At 47.4% G+C, this 24,342-nt stretch overlaps 1 long non-coding RNA gene and 1 pseudogene across 1 annotated transcript; one reads left to right on the top strand and one right to left on the bottom strand.

Annotated features, from left to right (window-relative positions):
* LOC147105528 (tyrosine-protein phosphatase non-receptor type substrate 1-like) overlaps window positions 1–24,342 on the bottom strand; it is a 535,426-nt pseudogene that overhangs the window by 349,951 nt on the left and 161,133 nt on the right.
* LOC147105531 (uncharacterized) lies at window positions 6,228–19,091 on the top strand. Its single transcript, XR_015081511.1, has 3 exons — window positions 6,228–6,308; window positions 14,324–14,426; window positions 17,727–19,091. It is a non-coding gene; the product is annotated as an uncharacterized LOC147105531 (long non-coding RNA).

The following is a 24,342-nucleotide window of genomic DNA, read 5'->3' as shown; positions in this document are numbered from 1 at the left end:
AAAAGTAGGGAAGTTATGCTAAACCTGTATCGCACCTTGGTTAGACCACACTTGGAGTACTGCATAAGGGAGAAGGGAAGGGGGGAGAGGGGAGAAGGGAAGGGGGGAGGGGGGAGAAGGGGAGTGGGGGGAAGGGGAGAAGGGAAGGGGAGAAGGGAAGGGGTAGAGGGGAGAAGGGAAGGGGGGAGGGGGGAGAAGGGGAGTGGGGGGAAGGGGAGAAGGGAAGGGGTAGAGGGGAGAAGGGAAGGGGGGAGAGGGGAGAAGGGAGAGGGGTCCAGGGGAGAAGGGACAAGGGGAGAAGGGACAACGGGACAAGGGTAGGGGTGAGAGTCGGGGTGAGGAAGGCAGTGTGTGTGAGATTACTATAAATACAGGCCAATCACTAATAAATCCAGAAAATAAATAAGGAATTCAGGTGAAACTTCTAATGAGAAAGTTTTTTTGATGATGAGGGTAATGCGGTTGATGTTGTGTATATGGACTTTCAAAAGGCCTTTGACAATGTACCACATAATAGACGTGTTAGCAAAATTAAAGCCCTTGGGATTAAAGGGACAGTGACTGCATGGACCCAAAATTGGCTACGGGACAGAAAGCAGAGAGCAGTGGGGAGCGTAGCAGAGTAAGAGGAGAACATTTGCAGGGCTATGGGGAAAGAGCAGGGGAGTGGGACTAATTGGGTAGCTCTTTCAAAGAGCCGGCACAGGCCCGATGGACTGATTGACCTCCTTCTGCGCTGTATCATTCTATGATTCTTTACCCAGAGAGTGGTGAGAATGTGGAACTTGCTACCACAGGGAGTGGTTGGGGTGAGGAGCACAGATGCACCAGCTCTGGGGGAGGGGTAATTCTAACCTAACCGTCTGGCGAGAAACTGACCGGATCGGATCGGCCGCACGGATTTACTTTCCAGTGTCTTCACTCGGGCGGAGTATAAAACGGGCGGGCCGATCGGATCCCGTTAGTTTTCCCACTGGGCGGGCTAGGTTAAAATGACTCCCTTCTGTCTTCACTCGTCCTATTTAGGGAATCGTCTGTAGCTGTACATCCTAACCGGTAAGATAGCAGTGCCAAGTGGTAAATTTGGGGATGCCCCAGTGCACACAAATGAAATGAAATCCCAAGTGTGCCACATAAAGAAGAAAGACTTGCATTTATAGCGCCTTTCACAACCTCTTGATGTCCCAAAACGCTTCACAGCCAATGAAGTACTTTTGAAGTGTAGTCACTGTTGTAATGTAGGAAATACGGCAGCCAATTTGAGCACAGCAAGGTCCCACAAACAGCAATGAGATAATGACCAGGTAATCTGTTTTAGTGATGTTCATTGAGGGATAAATATTGGCCAGGACACCGGGGTTAACTCCCCTGCTCTTCTTTGAAATCGTGCCATGGGATCTTTTACGTCCACCTGAGAGAGCAGACGGGACCTCTGACAGTGCAGCACTCCCTCAGTACGGCACTGGAGTCCTGACTCAAACCAAAGTGGTATCAGCAAGTGATAAACCCAAGTGATCTGAATTTACAGCACGCTGAGAATTTCAAGCTTTATAACATCACCTGAGCCCTATTGACTTCATGCAGATTTTTGTTAGGTAAGGATATGAAATATCAAGGGTATGGCGAAAAGGGGAGTATATGGAGTTAAGTAACAGATCAGCCATGATCTAATTGAATGGTGGAGCAGGCTCGAGGGGCTAAATGAAGCATTGCTGGTCATCTTCCAAAATTCTATAGACTCTGGAACAGTTCCCATGGATTGGAGGGTAGCTAATGTAACCCCACTATTTAAAAAAGGTGGTAGAGAGAAAACGGGGAATTATAGACCGATAAGCCTGACATCGGTAGTGGGGAAAATGCTAGAGTCCATTATAAAAGATGTAATAGCAGAGCACTTGGAAAACAGTGACAGGATCGGACAAAGTCAACATGGATTTACAAAAGGTAAATCGTGCTTGACAAATCTACTGGAATTTTTTGAGGATGTGACTGGTAGGATAGATAAGGGAGAACCAGTGGATGTGGTGTATTTGGACTTTCAGAAGGCTTTCGATAAGGTCCCGCATAAGAGATTAGCGTGCAAAGTTAAAGCACATGGGATTGGGGGTAAGGTACTGACTTGGATAGAGAACTGGTTGGCAGACAGGAAGCAAAGAGTTGGAATAAACGGGTCTTTTTCCGAGTGGCAGGCAGTGACTAGTGGGGTACCGCAGGGATCGGTGCTAGGACCCCAGCTGTTCACAATAAATATTAATGATCTAGACGAGGGAACTCTGTGTAATATCTCCAAGTTTGCAGATACAAAGACACAAAGCTGGGTGGGCGTGTGTGCTGTGAGGAGGATGAAGAGAAAGTCCAGTATGATTTGGACAGGTTGGGTGATTGGGCGGATGCATGGCAGATGCAGTATAATGTGGATAAATGTGAGGTTATCCACTTTGGTGGCAAAAACAGGAAGGCAGATTATTATCTGAACGGCAATAGATTGGGAAAAGGGGAAGTGCAACGAGACCTGGGTGTCCTTGTGCACCAGTCGCTGAAGGTAAGCATGCAGGTGCAGCAGGTGGTTAAGAAATGGTATGTTGGCCTTCATAGCGAGAGGATTCGAGTACAGGAGCAAGGATGTCTTGCTGCAGTTGTACAGGGCCTTGGTGAGACCGCACCTTGAGTATTGTGTACAGTTTTGGTCGCCTTATCTGAGGAAGGATGTTCTTGCCATGGAGGGAGTGCAGCGAAGATTCACCAGACTGATACCTGGGATAGTAGGAATGACGTTTGAAGAGAGATTGGGTCGATTAGGCTTATATTCGCTAGAGTTTAGAAGGATGAGAGGGGATCTCATTGAGACTTATAAAATTCTAACAAGACTAGACTGACTAGATGCAGGAAGGATGTTCCCGATGGCGGGGGAGTCCAGAACCAAGGGTCACAGTCTAAGGATAAGGGGTAAGCCATTTAGGACAGAGATGAGGAGGAATTTCTTCACCCAGAGAGTGGTGAACCTGTGGAATTCTTTACCACAGAAGGCAGTTGAGGCCAATTCAGTAAATATATTCAAGAAGGAGTTAGATATATTTCTTAAGGCTAAAGGGATCAAGGGATATGGGGAGAAAGCAGGGACAGGGTACTGAATTTGGATGATCAGCCATGATCTCATTGAATGGCGGAGCAGACTCGAGGGGCCGAATGGCCTACTCCTGCTCCTATCTTCTATGTTTCTATCTCTGGCCTGCAATTCCATTTAGTGAGGCTGAGGGTGCAGGCTCGCTGAATCAATCCTAATGCAACTATGGGGGGAATCTTTCGGGGGGGGTGAGCGGGTGCGTTTTGTGGTGTGTCGGGTGGGAACCCGCTGTCAAGCCAGCTCCCCGCTAGTCTCCCAGATGTCGGGTTTGTCGGCGCCGAACAGACACGACACCAAGCGGCCAGGGAGGCAATTTAGATCAATTTAGAGAGATTGTTAAGAGACACTTAAATAGTATTTTAAGCTTACCTTTCAATTTTACGTGCTCCCCAATGGGTTACACGCTGCTCGGGGATCACATCAGCTCAGCATGTCATGAGTGGATTCAGCATTGACTTATCTGACTACCTGACCGCTGCAAAAGTTGTATAAAAGATCCCATCTCCCAGCTGTTCACTTTCCAAGCTCAGAAGCTGTTGGTTTCTGCATTTGGAAGACAGATTGACCTTTATGTAGCTTGCAAGTGTTTGGAGCAAACTCTCTATCCAGTGCCACCGCATTGGAACAACCTCTCTCAGCATTGACAAATTTGCATCTGTCATCTCACCTGCCATCTATTACATCAGAATGGGTACGGTTTACACTCTCTCACCTTGGTCCTCAGAACCACGATTAGCCCCAACACCAGCAGAACCAGGCACACCAGCAGTACCGACAACAACACCAACCTCCTCCGCAATCAACTGATGCTGCACAGGACAGAGAGCATCAGCACCCGACCACATTGCTGCCCAGGACGCCAGGGATGGCCCCACCATAGCCAGATTTACTTCACTTGACGCTGTACACCCTGGCTGCCAGATGATGTGCCAGGTTGGCACCACCCCACACCAACACCATAAAGCACCCCTACAATGCCAAAGCCGTTCCTTTCACACTCATCGCCATTGCAGGGGGTACCATTATGTCTCACCATTCACTGCAACTCACTAAGCCACTTCCAAAGGTGCATATAAATCCGTCCAAGAATGCAAAGTGTTGAAAATAAAGATTTCAATGTTTGACAGCACATTAACAGAAACTTCACATGAACATTGGCTAAAACACCCAAGTGCCTACCCTTGTGTGTTGTTAGTTGGTATGATTGGACTAGGGTGAGGGTGAGTGTGAGGGGTGTCTAGTGAGATGGGGAACTGATAATGTAGATAGAGAGGGATGGGTGGAGGTGCAAGGTAAGTTGGTGTGAGTAAGGATGTGCAGGAGTAGGGTAGGGAAGGCAGAGTAATGGGGATATGATGAGTGGCACAGCAGGATGAGGTGGAGTATGGCTTTGCAGTAACGTTTCGTGATCTACTGGGATCATTGAAAGGTTTGTGCCACTGCAACCTGGTCCTCGTAACGACATCCCTTCTTGTGTCCTCCTGTGCAATGTGCAAACAGGCTGCGTTGATCTCCTGGGGAGGTCTTCTCTGCCCATGGGAAGGGAAGAGGACCTCCGTGCGTGCTGTGACTCCCTGCATAAGCATATGGAAGGAGTTATGGGAGAGCCTGGGTGCAGCCGTGCACCTCTGTGCAGTGCTTGACAGTGTTTGCAGCACCTCAATGCTGTAGAACACTGACAGCACAACTGTCAAAATCAGTTTGCGTGTGGTCCCTTTAAGGAAACCGACTGATGACGCGTCATCAAGTGACGTCATCAGACGCGCTTCCTTCAATTGGCCGGGAAATGCGCTGGGCGGGCTTAACAAGCCCAATCAGCGTAAGATCACTCTACAGAGCAGGCTGAACCCGCCTCGGTAGGCAAAATCGCGCCTCATGTTTCCATACGCAGTATATTTATTATATAAAAGAACAGGTACCAAATCTTATGTTAAAGGTTGTAGCCTAATTTCAGGTTTCAAACTATTTTCTAAACCAATTGAGCTCTGACCTAGTGGTTACAATATCACTGATCTTCATTCTGATTGCATTCACTTTGACCCCGGCTTCCTTTAAAACAAAAAAATTCATGGGATGTGGGCATTGCTGGCAAGGCTGGCATTTATTGCCCATCCCTAATTGCCCTTGAGAAGGTGGTGGTGAGTCGCCTTCTTGAACTGCTGCAGTCCGTGTGGTGAAGGTACTCTCATACCTTAAATATCTTTAAATATACAGTGTGCACAGATGAAAAAAAAGCCGTGGAGCTTCTCACTGAACCAACAGCTTCTCCCCGGTGTCCTGGCCAATATTTATCCTTTAACCAACATCAGTAAAATAGATTGCATCTCATTGCTGTTTGTGGGGCCTTGCTGTGTGCAAATTGGCTGCCGCATTTCCCGACATTACAACAGTGACTATTTCATTGGCTGTAAAGCACTTTGGGGCGTGCTGAGGCCGTGAAAGGTGCTATATAAAGGCAAGTTCATTCTGTCTAATTAAGTGTGTGTCGGCGCTCCAAGATGTTGACGTCATGTTGAATGAGCCCAAAACATCCCCGAATCAACGAAGATAGAATATAGTGCTGCAGTACGCCACATGTTAGTTACTGTCTGACTGTAAAAATCAAATGTAATACAGCTCTTAAAAATCATAGACTCTCACTTTACCCTACTTGAAGTGCCCTATTGGAGTCTCCTTCCAGCAACAGGATGGTCTCCCTTAGTATTTACCAGGATGTTTGTTTCTGAGCAGGCAACCCCATTCTTTTGTAGAGATCACCCTTGTTTAAAACAGTGCTGTTGAAGAGAAAAGGTTTTATTTGAATGACTTGAAAACCAAAACTGCAGATTGCTGATTTAAATTGATGTGTTAGGCTCCATTTATACTGCTCTTTTGCAGCCGTGCAAGGTTGTTTACAGTGTGTTTCAACACCAAAAGTGGCAATTGAACACAGAAGAATGGTGAGAGCACTAAAGTACTGAGAGCTGTGAGGCCCCATACACCAAGGCGTCTCACATCTACTTGCGACAGCCAAATTGCAGTTTAAATCCAGTCTTACCAACCTGTTTAGTTTGTCTTTTCTGTGTAGGCAATTTTAAAGCTACAGTAACTTTTGGTCTGTCCTAATTCTTTTTTGAAATATCTCACCGATTCTCTTTTCTTCTCTTTCTGGTGCCAGGCATCAAAGCAAAAAAAGAAAAAAGTGGTAAGGAGACAGGAAGGTATAGTGGTAGTGTATTAAAACAGACATTATAGATTTAGATTGCTTTTACTGCAGTTATTAGATTCTATCATGAAGTTTTGCCAGGCACGTATGCACACGAGGAAGAGTAATGTTTAGAGAGAAGCTGCGTTTTGGAAAAAGAGGGACATTAAGAAAAGCTGTTAATATGTTCAGAGTTTGCTGATATCTGAAAGTGAAAGGTTCTACCTCTCCACTGATCATGTAATGTTTTTGAGTTCTGACTATCATCATTTTCGTGTCTTCTCGCCGTTCCCTTTGGGGAAACAGTAAGAAGTAGTGGAAGGATTCGCAGGCTGATTAACAGTCAGACTGGCTGCGTTAACGCTCCTTCCATGGCTGTGACCATCTTTATGGGCTCCCACAACCCATACGAAGTGGGAGGGGCCCAACCCATACGATGAGGGGGAGGGGCCCAACCCGCCCACCCGCACCCACCCACCAGACGCGAGTATCCCGCTGGATGTCAGCTCAAAATTTAAAGCCGGAGCTTCGACTCCACTCGGTGGGACTGTCTGGAGTGGGGTGCGAACCCTGCACTTTCTGGCCCAGAGGCGGGAACATTACCACTGTACCAAAGGCTCACTCCCTGTTCTGACGATGAAAAGCTTCCCCCCCCCTCTATGTTTTGGAGTAATCCTAATCTTAACTCTCCCGGTATGCTGTCTCTCTATATTAATTAAAAAAAATTGAGTGAGCGACTGTCACTTGAGCTACCCGATTGGTTGGCTGTAGATGACGCTTTCTGGGAAGCCCATTGGCCACCACTCGCAGCCATTCCGTCAACCAGTGGAAGTAACAATTGTGCTGCCACTTCAGTGTGACTGCTTTTTTCCCCTCCAGTTACGTGCTTATTACCGAGCACTCACATGTAGCAGGCTTCGCGAAGGATTTCACTCATGCTAGTCACAGAAGGGAGAAAGATTTCCTTGTATGGTCAGGCCTTTATTCAGGATGCCATACCTACTTTTGGGAAGAGTACGCCAAACCAATATTTTGTCCTCATTTTTCTCTATGAGCAATATTGCAGGAGATGAACTCGTGTACATAAAATTCAGACCAATGAGGTATTGGTTGCAGTGATAGTTGGCATCATCAAACATGGCGACATTATGCAGGAAACAGTTCCACCCACAGCAGCCACTAGATGGAGTCTGCGCGCCCTTTCAAAAAGGTTGAAAATTCTCATGCACGTGTGCCTAAACTTGTGATCTCATTAAATGCTTTATATACCCATTTAATTTCTGAAATACATTCTTGGAATTCACAAGTTATTAAGCCCAGTGTCATAAGCTAGTATATTTTCAATAGCTGGCATGTATTTGCTGTGTTCACAATGATGAGTACATAAACATTGTGGGGTAGAGTTTCCGTTTGGGCGCAATTTCCCGAACACAAACATAAAATCTTCCATGAACCAGCGCAATCGGGCAGCGTAAAAAAAAGTTTAGTTTCTTTCTTTCCATTAAAAAGTATTCCTTGATGTTTTTAAGAGTGGTAACCCTGGTGCAGTTTTATTAGTACAGCTGAAAATGGGTTTATCACAAAAAATAAGAGAGTCTAGTCCCCCACCTGTGAGTATCCTGATTTAAAATCACTGAAAATGATATTAAAAACTATGCTGAACCATTTAATAGTTTCATTGGTGTACACTAGTCAGCTTCTTAGTAAATTAAATGTTTTCTGGTAGTAAAGAACTTTTTAAACGTGCCAGGGTAAGGGATATCTCGAGGCGGCTGGAGAGGAATTTGGAAAGGGAGGGGGTAAATCCAGTTATTGTGGTCCATGTCGGAACAAATGACTTAGGTAGAAACAGGGAGGAGGTCCTGCTGAAGGAGTATCAGGAGTTAGGAGCGAAATTACAAAGCAGGAGCTCGAGGGTAATAATCTCTGGGCTATCGCCCGAGCCACGTGCAAATCTACTCCTGCTCCTATCTTCTATGTTTCTATGTTTCTATATCTCGAGGCGGCTGGAGAGGAATTTGGAAAGGGAGGGGGTAAATCCAGTTATTGTGGTCCATGTCGGAACAAATGACTTAGGTAGAAACAGGGAGGAGGTCCTGCTGAAGGAGTATCAGGAGTTAGGAGCGAAATTAAAAAGCAGGAGCTCGAGGGTAATAATCTCTGGGCTATCGCCCGAGCCACGTGCAAATTGGAATAGAAACAGTCAGATCAGGAGAATTTACACGTGGCTAAAGGGCTGGTGTGGGAAAGAGGGGTTTGTTTTCATGGGACACTGGCACTAGTACTGGGACAGAAAGGAGCTGTACCGATGGGACGGGCTCCACCTGAACCGGGATGGGACCCGTTTCCTAGCGGAAAGGGTAAATAGGGAAGTGGCAAAGGCTTTAAACTAGTAAGACGGGGGGAGGGATCAACAAGAAATGAAACCAGACTAAATATAAACAAAACAGGAAAGGAGAGCATAGGAAAGAGTAAAGTAAGGGAGGACATTGATGGCCAGGGAATAAATAGAGTTATAGAACAGGAGTTTAAAAAGATGGTTAAAAATAAAGTGAGAGGAACTGCTATTAAAAATGAGTTAGACGGTCTGTACGGCAATGCACACAGTGTCCGTAATAAAACAGGGGAGCTGGAGGCAATTATGTGTTGCGAGGAATCAGACATAGTAGGGATTACTGAGACATGGCTACAGAAAAATAAGGACTGGGAATTAAACATTGCAGGGTATAATATATTTAGAAAAGATAGAGAGGGGAAAAGGGGAGGTGCAGTAGCTGTACTTATTAGGGATAACAATGGCAGTAGAAAAAAGTGACGCAACTATCAGCAAGACAGAAATAGAATCCATGTGGATAGAGATAAAAGATATTAAAGGGTTAATCACACTACTAGGGGTAGTCTACAGACCACCTAATAGTGGAAGGGGGGTGGAGGAAGAAATATGCAGACAAATTAGGGAATTGAGTAAAAAACATAGAATAATAATCATGAGGGGATTTCAACTACCCAGATATTAATTGGCCAGAAGAGGTAGGTAAAAGGGATAAGGGAATGGAGTTCCTACAATGTGTACAGGACTTCTTTCTAACCCAATACAGGAAACTTTGTGATATCCGGCACCGACGGGACCGGCGTGTTGCTGATCTATCAAAACTGCCGGACATACAAAGTTAATGTTGAAGCATACGGAGGTTTTCATCTCCGTATCTGACAACAAACACTGTTGCTTAGCAACAGCTTCTAAAGAGTTGGCTGCAGCTGCAAGCGTCTCCAGCTGAAGCTGTTGCTATAGCTACAGACCTTGCAGTGCCTGACTGGGAAAAAAAAAGAACGAGAATAAAAAAAACTTATAGAAAACGGCTCCTGATTTTTGCCGTTAGATCGAGTATTCCGGACGTACAACCTCCGGATAAACCAAAGTTTCCTGTATGTAAAAAGCCCAACAAGGGAGGATTCACTATTAGATCTAGTAATGGGGAATGAACCAGAGCAGATAAGAAAAGTAAAAGTAGGGGAACTAGGCAATAGTGACCATAATATAATATGCTTTTAAGATAATAATTGAGAAGGACATAGGTATGACAAGGACCAGGGTAATAAATTGGAGAAAAGCTGATTTTGAGGGGCTGAGAGTAGAACTTGGGAAAATAAAATGGACAACGGTATTGGCAAACAATGACATGGAACAGCAATGGGAAACATTTAAAACGATGTTCAACAGAGTCCAGGAAAAATATATTTGCTAATAAACAAGAACAAGCTAAACACTAATGAGACACTGTGGATGAATAAAGCCATAAGGGAAAAATTGAGGGTAAGGAAAGAGGCGTACATTAAGTACATGGACAGCAGGGGAGTGCATGATAAGGGAGAATATGAAGGGATTAGGAGAGAAGTCAAAAAAAACAATTAGGAAGGCAAAGAGGAACTATGAAATTAAATTATCAAGGAACATAAAACAAAATAGTAAAATATTTTACAGGCACATAAATAAAAAAAGGAAGGTCGGGATGGGAATAGGGCCACTAAGGGATTGATGGGGGAGAGCCAGTAGATGTGGTGTACCTGGACTTCCAAAAGGCCTTCGATAAGGTCCCACATAAAAGATTAGCATGGAAAATTGAGGCTCATGGGATAAAGGGGAAAGTTTTGGCGTGGATAGGGAACTGGCTGTCAGATAGAAAACAGAGAGTTGGAATAAACGGCTCATTTTCTGAATGGCAGGCAGTAACAAGTGGGGTACCACAGGGATCTGTCCTGGGCCCCCAGCTGTTCACAATTTACATTAATGACCTGGATCAGGGAGTCGGATGCAGCATTTCCAAATTTGCAGACGACACTAAACTAGGAGGGGGGGTGGGCTCAGAGGAAGAGACCAGGAAGCTCCAGAGCGATTTGGACAGACTGGGCGATTGGGCGGATAAATGGCAGATGCACTATAATGTGGACAAGTGCGAAGTTATCCACCTTGGGTGCAGGAACGGGAGGGCAAATTATTATTTAAATGGCAATAGATTGGGAGAGGGGGAAGTACAGAGAGACCTGGGTGTTCTTGTACACCAGTCACTGAAGGCGAGCATGCAGGTGCAACAGGCGGTCAAGAAGGCAAACGGTATGCTGGCCTTCATAGCAAAAGGGTTAGAATACAGGAACAGGGATACCTTGCTGCAGCTGTACAGGGCACTGGTGAGACCACACCTCGAGTACTGTGTACAGTTTTGGTCGCCTCATCTGAGGAAGGATGTTCTTGCCATGGAGGGGGTGCAGCGGCGATTCACCAGGCTGATACCAGGAATGGCGGGAATGACCTATGAGGAGAGACTATGTAGTTTAGGGATGTACACACTGGAGTTTAGAAGATTGAGAGGGGACCTCATAGAAGTGTATAAAATTCTGACAGGTCTAGACAGACTGGATGCAGAAGGAATGTTTCCCTTGGCGGGTGAGAACAGAACTAGAGGACATAATTTAAGGATAAGGGCTAAACCATTTAGGACAGAGATGAGGGGGAATTTCTTCACTCAGAGAGTGGTGAACCTGTGGAACTCATTGCCACAGAGGGCAGTGTACGCCAGCTCATTAAATATATTTAAGAGGGAATTAGATATATTTCTACGGGCAAAAGGGGTTAAGGGTTACGGAGAGAAGGCGGGGACGGGATACTGAATTAAAGGATCAGCCATGATCTCATCGAATGGCGGAGCAGGCACGAAGGGCCGAATGGCCTACTCCTGCTCCTATCTTCTATGTATCTATGTATCTATGTATAATACCACAGGCAGCAATAGAGAGATGGCAGAGATATTAAATAATTATTTTGCTTCAGTATTTACCAGGGAGACAAAACAGGTGGAGATGACATCGGATGATGAGATTAGTAATGAGTTAACTGCATTTAAAATAAAATGAGGAGATATACTAAATAAACTAATGAAACTCAAAGAGGATAAAACCCCTGGTCCGGACGGATTACATTTGTGCATTTTAAAAGAATCTAGAGAAGAAATCTCTTCTCTTAGGCAGTCCCGCGGAACCGAAGATGACTTGCTTCCACATTAAAAATGAGTTCTCAGGTGACTGATGAGTCCAATTCGGGACCTACAGTCTCTGTCGCAGGTGGGGCAGACGGTGGTTGAAGGGGCGGGTGGGTGGGGTGCTTGGGTGGACGTGTGCTCCTAGGGAAGAAATAGCAGTGGCATTACTACACATATTTAGTAATTAATTAGAAAAAGGTGTAGTGCCAGAGGATTGGCGGATAGCTAACATAATACCTATATTTAAGAAGGGAGATAGAACATGTCCGGGTAACTATAGGCCAGTCAGCTTAACATCGGTGGTAGGAAAAATAATGGAATCCCTACTAAAGGAGAAAATAGCAGATCATCTAGAAATAAAAAATATAATAATAAATAGTCAGCATGGATTTCAAAAGGGAAAGTCTTGCTTGACCAACCTAACTGAATTTTTTGAAGAGGTAACAGAGAGAGTAGACAAGGGTAATACAGTAGATGTAATTTATCTAGATTTTCAAAAGGCCTTCGATAAGGTACCCCATAATAGATTAATGAATAAGGTCAGGGAATGCGGAGTCAGGGGACAAGTAGCAGAATGGATTGCTGGCTGGCTTCAAGACAGAAAGCAGAGAGTAGGGGTAAAGGGTAACTATTCACAGTGGCAGAAGATGGGAAGTGGTGTTCCACAAGGATCAGTGCTGGGACCACTGCTGTTCACAATTTATATTAACAATTTAGACCTTGGAATCAAAAACACAATTTCTAAATTTGCGGATGACACCAAATTGGGAGGGATAGCCAATACTGAGGAGGACTGCAACAAATTACAGGAGGACATTAATAAACTTGCAGAATGGGCATATATTTGGCAAATGAAATTCAACACAGATAAATGTGAGGTATTACATTTGGTAAGAAAAATAGGGAGGTCACTTATTACTTGGAAAATAAGAATCTAAATGGGGTAGAGGAACAAAGGGATCTAGGAGTACAAATCATTAAAAGTATTGATACAGGTTAACAAGGCCATAAAAAAAAAAACAAGCACTAGGGTTTATTTCTATGGGATAGAATTGAAAAGTAGGGAAGTTATGCTAAGCCTGTATCGCACCCTGGTTAGACCACACTTGGAGTACTGTGTGCAATTCTGGTCGTCATATTATAAAAAGGATGTGGAGGCACTGGAGAGGGTGCAGAGAAAATTTACAAGGATAATACCAGAAATGCGAGGGTGTACCTATCAGGAAAGGATGAACTGGCTGGGTCTCTTTTCTCTTGAAAAGAGAAGGCTGAGGGGTGACCTAATAGAGGTCTTTAAAATTATGAAAGGTTTTGATAGAGTGGATACAGAGAGACTGTTTCCACTTGTGGGGAAGAGCATAACTAGAGGCCATCAATATAAGATAGTCACCAAGAAATCCAATCGGGGTTTCAGAAGAAACTTCTTTACCCAGAGAGTGGTGAGAATGTGGAACTCGCTACCACAGGTAGTGGTTGAAGCGAATAGTATAGATGCATTTAAGGGGAGGTTAGATAAGCATATGAGGGAGAAGGGAATCGAGGGTTATGCTAATAGGGTTAGATGAGGAATGATGGGAGGAGGCTCGAGTGGAGCATAAACACTGGCATAGACTGGTTGGGCCGAATGGCCTGTTTCTGTGCTGTATGTCCTATGTAATCCTATGTACAAGTGCCTCGTCGCCTGAGAAAATGAGCGCAATTTGAAGAGCCTTTCCAAACCAGCACAAGCGGCAGAAGCTCACAATTTTGACCTGGGGGGCGTGGCCAGTGTTGTGGGTGGGGCCTGATTCGGTCAAATTGAATCTTGAACCACCATAAAAGATCGTGGAAAACACGAGCGTAAGTAGTTTTGGGCGTAACTCACTTATGTTTAAAATTCCCCGATCTTTCGCGCTGGTTCGGCCGATTCCGTCCAGATTGTGCTGATATTACTAGTGGAAACAAGCGGAAACTCGACCCCTGTCTCTCTGCAAAAAATTCCTATCCCATTTAGAATGCGTTTAAAAGTCTCCCGCTTTAACGTAATGTAAACCTCCCACCAAACATGTTGTTCTACTACGTATTTACACTTTCAATCATTTAAAACTGCGGCCCAGGGGGAGTGGTACAGAGGTGTTCTGATTGGCTGTATCATGGATGTGGTAAAATTTGACATATGGTAAATTATAGGGAATATCTCCAGAGTTGCTAGTTACCTCCTAGCCACTGTGCGACATTGGTAAAGAAACAGGGCACTATTGAGGTGTGTATGTTGTGTGGAGCTAAAGGGGAGAGGGCATAACAACCAAAATGACCTCTGCACCCTCCACCCCACCCCAGAATTTTTTTTAAACTACAGTCTAAAAGTCAAAATATGAAGTTTAGAAGGTCTACACTATATTACTATACCGTTGTTGTACAGCGCATGTATTCGGCATTAGAGATTACTGCTTTGAGTTTCAATTGTATGAAACAGTTATCCTGGTATCTCTTTCCTTCAAGTCCTCAGTTATGAGCTCAGCTTCCTCAAGGTTGGGACAGAGATTTAACAGATCTGAAGACAAACTTCTCAAACAAGAGGAGGAGAGAAAGCGCTTGGAAGAAGGTAAAAGCCCCTTTTGTTTTTAATTCACTCTTGGGATGTGGGTGTCACCGGCAAGGTCGGCATTTATTGCCCATCCCTCGTTGCCCTGAGAAAGGTGGTTTTGATTTGACTGAGTGGCTCGCTGGGCCACATCAGTAGACCGTTAAAAGTCAACCACATTGGGGTGAGACTGGAGTCACATACAGGCCAGACCGGGTAAGGACGGCAGGTTTCCTTCCCTAAAGGACATTAGTGAACCAGTTGGGTTTTTACAACAATCCAACAGCTTCATGGTCGCTATTACTGATACCAGCTCTTTAATTCCAGATTTCTGAAACTGATTTCAAATTTTCATCATGCTAATAAGGAGGACATTCCAAAAAGAAATTGGAATGTCAGTGCATTTGGCACAAAGAGCCTCAAAGTGTTGACAGGGGGGAAAAAACAGCAAACCCTTGTTCAAAATACAACATAAGTGTTCTCACCGGCCTCGTTAAATCTGCATACAACACAGCCCCGAGCAGCCCTGGACGCCCATTTTATATCAGTGGTTTCATGAATCAGTGCCATTCCAGCACAAACTCCGGGAGGTTGCGTGGACGTGAGTTCATTGGGGGTTTTATTTAACTATTGCAACTGGGAAACTAGCCGCTGCTTCTGGTGCCACTTGAAAAGGTGACCAGAAAGTTAAGTAGCAGGCACTGACCCGCTGCAGATTGGGGTAACTGACCTCCACCCATATTTTGATTGGTTACTTACGTCTACATTATACCCATTCATTGGATGTACATGATTGGAGAGTCTACCCATGGTGCCAGTAAGTGATGGGGTGTGAAAGTGCGACAAGTAGCAAATCTCGGTGAGCAGAGGACAGGTACGCCCTGACAGGAGGGAGAAAAAGAAATCGGAAGGTGATTAGCCTGGCATCTTCTCTTGTGCAGGTACGTCAGGTACCCCTGTTGGTTGAACGCTGGAATCAGTCCCGTATTCAAATCCTGGTAGGATGCAATCAGCCGTTCAGCCTTTTGAGGTCAATAAAATATGAGGACAAAGTAAGAAAAAAGAAAGACTTGCATTCGATAAGGTCCCGCATAAGAGACTAGCGTGCAAAGTTAAAGCACATGGGATTGGGGGTAAGGTACTGACTTGGAGAGAAAGCTGGTTGGCAGACAGGAAGCAAAGAGTTGGAATAAACGGGTCTTTTTCCGAGTGGAATGCAGTGACTAGTGGGGTACCGCAAGGATCGGTGCTAGGACCCCAGCTATTCACAATATATATTAATGATCTAGACGAGGGAACTAGATGTAATATCTCCAAGTTTGCGGACGACACAAAGCTGGGTGGGCGTGTGTGCTGTGAGGAGGATGCAGAGAAACTCCAGTACTATTTGGACAGGTTGGGTGATTGGGCAGATGCATGACAGATGCAGTATAATGTGGTAAAATGCAAGGTTATCCACTTTGGTGGCAAAAACAGGAAGACAGATTATTATCTGAATGGCAATAGGTTGGGAAAAGGGGAAGTGCAACGAGACCTGGGTGTCCTTGTGCACCAGTCGCTGAAGGTAAGCATGCAGGTGCAGCAGGCGGTTAAGAAGGCAAATGGTATGCTGGCCTTCATAGCGAGAGGGTTCGAGTACAGGAGCAAGGATGTCTTGCTGCAGTTGTACAGGGCCTTGGTGAGACCACACCTTGAGTATTGCGTGCAGTTTTGGTCGCCTTATTTGAGGAAAGATGTTCTTGCCATGGAGGGAGTGCAGCGAAGATTCACCAGACTGATACCTGGGATGGCAGGAATTACATATGAAGATTGGGTCGATTAGGCTTATATTCGCTGGAGTTTAGAAGAATGAGAGGAGATCTCATTGAAACTTATAAAATTCTAACAGGACTAGACAGATTAGATGCAGGAAGGCTGTTCCCGATGGCGGGGGAGTCCAAAACCAGGGGTCACAGTCTAAGGATAAGGGGTAAGCCATTTAGGACAGAGATGAGGAGGAATTTCTTCACCCAGAGAGCGGTGAACCTGTGGAATTCTCTACCACAGAAGGCAGTAGAGATCAATTCATTAAATATATTCAAGAAGGAGTTAGATATATTTCTTAAGGCTAAGGCGATCAAGGGATATGGAGAGAAAGCAGGGACAGGGTACCGAATTTGGATGATCAGCCATGATTGCATTGAATGGCAGAGCAGGCTCGAAGGGCCGAATGGCCTACTCGTATCTTCTATGTTTCTATGATTATGCAGCGCTTTTCATGACCTCAGGACGTCCCAAAGTGCTTTACAGCCAATGAAGTATTTTTGAGGTGTGGTCACTGTTGTAATGTAGGAAACGAGGAAACCATTTTGCGCACAGCAAGCTCCCACCAACAGCAATGTGATAATGACCAGATAACCTGTGATGTAATTTAGTGATGTTGGCTGAAGAATAAATATTGGTCAGAACACCGGGGAGAACTCCCCTGCTCCTCTTCGAAATAGACCCAACAGATTTTTTACGTCCACCTGAGAGGGCAGATGGGACCTCAGTTTAACATCTCATCTGAAAGACGGCACCTTCCCTCAGCTCCCTCAGTACTGCACTGGAAATGTCAGCCTGGATTTTGTGCTCAGATCTCTGGAGTGGGACTTGAACCCACAACCTTCTGACTCAGAGGCAAGAGTGCTACCAACTGAGCCACAAAACAGGAGCGCTTTCTGCACCGTTACAACACTTCTCTTTGGACACTCCTGGCTGGGAAATGGGAACAGCACCAGTGGAGATGATTTTCAACTTCTTAGCACTACAATTGGTGTGGTAGAGGTAATGAAATCCAGTGGAAAGGAGTTCAGCTAGATTTCTGCTAGCTAGATTTGAGCCCTGTCATATCTTCCAGTCGGACTGGAGCAGGCACTTAAACCTGCCGTCCGAAGCAGGCAGGAACTTCACTGTAATAGTGGGTGGGGAACGGGGCCGCGCCATTTTCTGGTCCATAAGGATGCTGGATGCAGAGTATGCCCAGTGAACCAAGGTGGGAAGAAGGTCTGGGGGGCGCACCTGCTTACATCATAGGACTACGATTATCACACCATCTGCTTCTGCCGGCTGCTTGGGCCACCTATCTCAAGGACCCCAACAAATTGGTGGCTGTTGGAGTGGTGGCGGAAATGGGGTGGTATTGGTTGGTGTGCAGCAACTTCACGGTACCATTATCTTCCCTCCCAAAAACAGGGCCGAAAATTGGCTTGAGTGCAGCTGGAGCGGTGGGGGCGGGGTAAGGGGGAGAGAGATTAATTTCACATTACCTGCAAGAACTAACAAACGCTTTATATTTAACAGAGGAGTTAAGGCTGGCAGCTGAACTCTTGGAACAAGAGAGACTCGAGAGAAAGAGACTTGAAGACGAAGAGAGGGCCAGGATTGCAGCAGCGGTGTGTATTGCTTTATTGAGTGTACTCAACGTCTGAAACAAATAAAGAGGCGAAGGGGTTGAAATTGGTCTTGAAGTCAATGGAAAGAAAAATTGGAGGGTGGTGTAAGACGGGCTGCCGATTCGTTATCCTCTGTTTTGCGCTACCACCCAGGACCAATTTCACTCCCCAAAGCTTTGCTGCACATTTAAACTCCCATTTGAACCTCTCAACCTCTTTAAAGCTCCTAGACCGTGATAGGAAGCACATGGCCAAAGGATATCACAATATGTTGCTTAGCATCTAAATTTGTGAAATTTACATTTATAATAAAATCTCCAGTGTAGATTTTCAACAACAATAATTTGCATTTATATAGCGCCTTTAATGCCATAAAAGTTTCCAAGACGCTCCACAGGAACATTAATCAGACAAAGTTTGACACCGAGCCACATGAAATCACAGAAACCCCACAGTGCAGATAGAGGCCATTTCGGCCCATCGAGCCTGCACCGACACATATCCCACCCGATCCCCGTAACCCCTACACCAACACATATCCCACTCTATCCCCGTAACCCCACGTATTTAATCCCCCTAACACTAAGGGTCAATTTATCATAGCCAATCAACCTAACCCGCACATCTTTGGACTGTGGGAGGAAACCGGAGCACCCGGAGGAAACCCACGCAAACACGGGGAGAATGTGCAAACACCACACAGACAGTCGCCCGAGGCCGGATTCGAACCCGGGTCCCTGGTGCTGTGAGGCAACAGTGCTAACCACTATGCCACCGTGCTGAAGAGATATTAGAACAGCTGACCAAAAACTTGGTCAAAGAGGTACGTTTTCATGAGCGTCTTAAAGGAGGAGAGAGAGGCAGAGAGGTTTAGGGAGGGAAATCCAGAGCTTAAAGCCTAGACAGCTGAAAGCATGGCCACCAATGGTGGGTCGATGGAAATAGGAGAAGACCAAAATCTACACCACAGGTATCTTTGCTGCACCTGATTGATGGGCGATGACACAAAGTTTGGAGGAGGAACTTTCAACTTCTGTGATGGTGTAAAACACCCAATGTCAGATTAGCCACCCATTACACACCTCGCCCAGTTCTCCTTTCTGTTGACTTCCTACGTCAGTATTTTTGTTTATTTTATTTACCCGACTATTTCTAAAATGTATTTTTTCTCTTCATTCACCTATGAAGCTGTGAAATGAAATATAACCTTCACAGTTTCATTTGCTGTGTCTAGATGATTAAAAGTCTTACGTGAAAGACATTTCGAAGAGTACTACACGCTTTCAGTTGGAATTTCACTCCTCTCACCTCCCACTACCACAGAATGTTCCACATTGCCTCTGTCAGCTAGTTTTTTTTATTTTAGGAATTTTTTCCTTGTTCCAAAACAGTCGTTTCACCTAAAGCTTTTGGAGTTAAATCCTTATCAGTTATACCGGAAGGCAATGGGAAGGAAAATTGGGCAGGGTGTATGACGAGCACTACCACCCATTTTACACCCCTGCAGCAGTTGAAATTTCATCCCCATAAGAACATAAGAATTAGGAGCTGGAGTCGGCCATATGGCCTATCGAGCCTGTTCCACCATTCAATAAGATCATGGCTGATCATCGACCTCAACTCCACTTTCCCGCCCGATCTCCATATCCCTTGATTCCCCTAGAGTCCAAAAATCTATCGATCTCAGCCTTGAATATCCCCAACGACTGAGCATCCACAGCCCTCTGGGGTAGAGAATTCTAAAGATTCACAGCCCTCTGAGTGAAGAAATTTCTCCTCATCTCAGTCCTAAATGGCCGACCCCTAATCCCATATTTGTTAATTGTTTATGCTGCTTAAAAGTAAATCACCTCTGAGGAGTTGACACTCTCAGGGTTTCATATGTGACATACTCAGGTCTGACATATGCACAATTTTCCCGGTACCTTAACAGGGAGAAAGTTCGATTTGCTTGTTTCCGTCATTACTGAAGGTAATGGACAATCCTGGGATATGGATCCACATGCACAGACTGTTCCCCTGACTCAAGTCGCCATTTTTCATGTATGAGCCCGGATGGTGAATAATGCTGAGGAGCTCAAAGTTGAGGGACATCACAGCCGAGGCTAACTTTGTCCTTGTTCAACATCACTCACATCTACTCCCAGTAGGCTTCTCTCCCTAGCCCACGATGCTGGGGTAAATGCAAGAGGTCAGCCTTGGCCCAGTGGTAGCACTCTCGCACCTGAGTCAGAAGGTTGTGGGTTCAAGTCCCTCTCCAAAGACTTGAGCACGTAATCTATGCTGACACTCCAGTGCAGTACTGAGGGAGTGCTGCACTGTTGCAGGTGCCGTCTTTCAGAAGAGACGTTAAACCGACAACCGTCTGCCCTCTCAGGTGGATGTAAAAGATCCCATGGCACTATTTGAAGAGGAGCAGAGGAGTTCTTCTGGTCAATATTTATCCCTTAACCAAAAACACTAAAACAGATTATCTGGTCATTATCTCGTTGCTGTTCGTGGGATCTTGCTGTGTGCAAATTGCCTGCCGTGTTTCCTACACTACAACAGTGACTACACTTCAAAAGTACTTCAGTGACCGTTAATGCTTTGGGACGTCCTGAGGTTGTGAAAGGCGCTATAGCTCAAGGGATGATGAAGGGATTCAATACTGTCGGTAAAGAGAAACTATTTCCTCTGGTGGAGGAATCAAGACCAAGGGGGCACAATCTTAAAATTAGAGCCAGTCCATTCAGGAGTGAATTGGGGTTGAGGTTACAGATCAGCCATTAACTAATTGAATGGCGGAGCAGGGTCGAGGGGCACACTCCTGTTTCTATGTTCGGAAGATGGGCTGGGCAGGACAGGTCAGGTTGGAGCAGAGTGGTGGACGCATTACTTTACATCTGGCTGTGCTGACCTGACCTGGGAGATGCTGACACTGAAAATGGGAAGATTTCCATTCCTCTGCACTAACAAGACTGACCTTGGTGATCACAAAAAAGTCCACATTTCTTTAAAAGTAGATTTGCAAGTGAAAAACAAAGTAGGTTTAGCCACGGCTTTGGGCACATCATTATAGAAAGGATAATGAGCCATAGACAAAGGAGCAGTGTCGATTTGTTGGGACAACACAAGGGAGCAGAGGATGTATTTATGTTAAGAGATTTGAAAAACGAGGAAGGATAATTTCAATCTAACCCACCTGATGGGAAACTGACGGAATTGGATCGGTCGTCTGTTTTGCATCCCACACGATTTTGCTTTCCATTGGCAGCCAATCCAATTCCGTCAGTTTCCTGCTGAACAGGTTGAGTTAAAATGGTCCCATCGGTCTGTATTCTCTAGAGTAGAGAAGGTTAACAAGGGATTTAATAAAAGTGTACAAAGTTATGAAAGGGTTTGAGAGGATAGAGAAACTGTTTCCACTGACAGGAGGGTCGGTAACCAGAGGACACGGATTTAACATAATTGGAATAAAAGCCAGGGAGGGAGATGAGGAGAAATTATTTTACGCAACAAGTTGTTACGATCTGGATTGTACTGCTTGAAAGGGCGGTGGAAGCAAATTCAACAGTAACTTTCAAAAGGGAACTGGATAGATACTTAAAAAGGAAAAATTGGCAGGGCTATGGGGAAAGAGCAGTGGCGTGGGACTGACTGGACCGCTCTTTCAAAGAGCCGGCACAGGCACAATGGGCCGAATGGCCTCCTACTGTGCCGCATGATTCTATGATAAATAGTGAAAGATTATCTCCACTGGTTTAGTGAATTGGTAGCAGTTGGGCATAAACCTAAGAGAGTATTATCTTATATATATAAACGGATCGTTCTGTCTGTCTGTCTGTCCTGTCTGTCTGTCCTCACGTGTGCGTCTGTCCGGCTATGCGCTCGAAAGTTATAGAGTGTACCTACGCGTGCGTTACGTCGAAAGAAAGCTTACCTTTCCGAAACGGCCGTAAGCATATTTACGTTTCGGCCGGACAAAAATCGCGCCCGCGGTATCCGAAAAACGTTCAAAATTCCTCTCATTAGCATCTCATTATCCGCTCATTAGCGACAGAGTGACCTCGAGGTCGACCAATCGTACGCTGGGTTCCTGGCGCGTGCGGCCGGGCCCTCCTACGGTCGAGTGATGGGACGATTGACCAATCCTACGCTTTGGTGACCTGACGGTGTGTGGGCGGGCCTTATCGTTCTGAACCGAGGTGAGTCGCCACCATCTTGATTCCAAACTTTTCCTTTCTTTTTCCCGCTTTCTGCGTCTTTCAAAAAAATGTTACTTTTAAAACACATATTGTTTTTTAAAAAAGTTAATTACTTTCTAAATCTTTTATCTAATCTCATTAATTTTCCTACCTTTCCCCGTTTTTCCAGGTAGGCCTCGAAGCCTCGGCCTCTCCTCCGCACCCCACGCCCGAGCTAGGCACCTCCCGGCCCCAGTCAACAAGCGGCCCCCGATCGCCGCCATCTTTGTGAAGGCTGGAGGGCCGGGCCTCAGCCGAGCGCCGCTACCTTAGTAAAGGGTGCGCGCGCAGCAGGAGCAGCTGAGACGCGGCGTCTCTCTCTGTTCCCCGCTCGGCTCGGCGGGGCTCTCGGGAGTGCTGATCTCGGGCGGGGCTCTCGGGAGTGCTGATCTCGGGCGGGGCTTGGAGAGCGGGAAGGGTTACCCCGGCAACCGGGGCCCGCCGGCCGTCTCTCACAGCCGCAATCGGCGCTCTTCAAGCCAGCTCGGGAGGGCGGGGCCATGTCAGTGCGTGGGGCGGCACGGAGCTCCGTGCAGCCATCGCCGGCGCTGGGCTCGGGTGCTTTGTGGCCTGCGGCTCGAACAGCGGCTGCGGACCTCGAGCTGACCGGGGCGCTGGACTCGGCTGGGCCATGTCTTTGCGGGTGTTCGCCTCGGCAACGGCATCAGGGTGACGGCCGAGGGAACGCGTTCATCCAGGTGCCGAGGCCCGGGCCCCGGGGCGGAAAGAGAGATTGGAGCGGGGGATGAGGGCTCGGGCAGGGGAGAGGGAGAGGGGGGAGAGAGAGGGGGGAGGAGGGGGAGAGGGGAGGAAGGGGGTAGGGGAGGTGGTGAGAGGGAGGAGCAGGGGGTAGGGAGGTGGTGAGAGGGAAGAGGAGGAGGGGGAGGAGAGGAGGGGAGAGAGAGAGGGTGGGGGGAGGGGAGAGAGAGAGGGTGGGGGGGAGGGGGAGAGAGAGGGTGGGGGGAGGGGGGAGAGAGAGGGTGGGGGGAGGGGGGGAGAGAGAGAGAGGGTGGGGGGCAGGGGGGGAGAGAGAGAGGGTGGGGGGAGGGGATGAGAGAGAGGGGCGGGGGGAGGGGAGAGAGAGAGGGCGGGGGGGAGGGGAGCGAGAGAGGGTGGGGGGAGGGAGGGAGGGTGGGGGAGGGAGAGGGGGCGCAGGGAGGGGGGGAGGGAGAGGGGGGGCAGGGAGGGGGGGAGGGCAGGGAGAGGGGGGGAGGGAGAGGGGGGGAGGGCAGGGGAGAGGGACAGAGGGGGGGGGGGGAGAGGGGGAAGGAGAGTAAAGCAGGGAGAGACGGGGAGGGAGGGGAGAGAGGATGGTGAGGAGGGAAAGAGTGAAGGGGTGGGACAGGGAGGGAAAGAGTGAAGGGGTGGGACAGGGGAGGGAAAGAAGTGAGGGGGTGGGAGAGCTTACCTTCTTCCTTCCTTCGCAGGGGGTCCATCGGGCCACCTTCCCCCCCGTCGCGCTCTCTCTCTTTCCCCCCCCCAAGTCGCTCTCTCTCTCTTTCCCCCCCCCAGTCGCTCTCTCTCTCTTCCCCCCCCAGTCGCTCTCTCTCTCTTCCCCCCCAGTCGCTCTCTCTCTTCCCCCCCCCAGTCGCTCTCTCTCTTCCCCCCCCCCAGTCGCTCTCTCTCTTCCCCCCCAGTCGCTCTCTCTCTTCCCCCCCCCGTCGCTCTCTCTCTCCCCCCCCGTCGCTCTCTCTCTTCCCCCCCCCAGTCGCTCTCTCTCTTCCCCCCCCAGTCGCTCTCTCTCTTCCCCCCCCCCAGTCGCTCTCTCTCTTTCCCCCCCCCAGTCGCTCTCTCTCTTCACCCCCCCAGTCGCTCTCTCTCTTCACCCCCCCAGTCGCTCTCTCTCTTCCCCCCCCCAGTCGCTCTCTCTCTTCCCCCCCCCCCAGTCGCTCTCTCTCTTTCCCCCCCCCAGTCGCTCTCCTCTCTTCACCCCCCCAGTCGCTCTCTCTCTTCACCCCCCCAGTCGCTCTCTCTCTTCCCCCCCAGTCGCTCTCGTCTCTTTCCCCCCCAGTCGCTCTCTCTCTTTCCCCCCCAGTCGCTCTCTCTCTTTCCCCCCCAGTCGCTCTCTCTCTTTCCCCCCCAGTCGCTCTCTCTCTTTCCCCCCCAGTCGCTCTCTCTCTTTCCCCCCAGTCGCTCTCTCTCTTCCCCCCCCCAGTCGCTCTCTCTCTTCCCCCCCCAGTCGCTCTCTCTCTTCCCCCCCCCAGTCGCTCTCCCCTCTTCCCCCCCCAGTCGCTCTCTCTCTTCCCCCCCCAGTCGCTCTCTCTCTTCCCCCCCCAGTCGCTCTCTCTCCTTCCCCCC

Source organism: Somniosus microcephalus, chromosome 17 (assembly GCF_052327205.1).
Source record: "Somniosus microcephalus isolate GS21.2 chromosome 17, FLI_Smic_1.0, whole genome shotgun sequence".
Lineage (NCBI taxonomy): Eukaryota > Metazoa > Chordata > Chondrichthyes > Squaliformes > Somniosidae > Somniosus > Somniosus microcephalus.
This window is presented reverse-complemented; position numbering and strand designations above follow the sequence as displayed.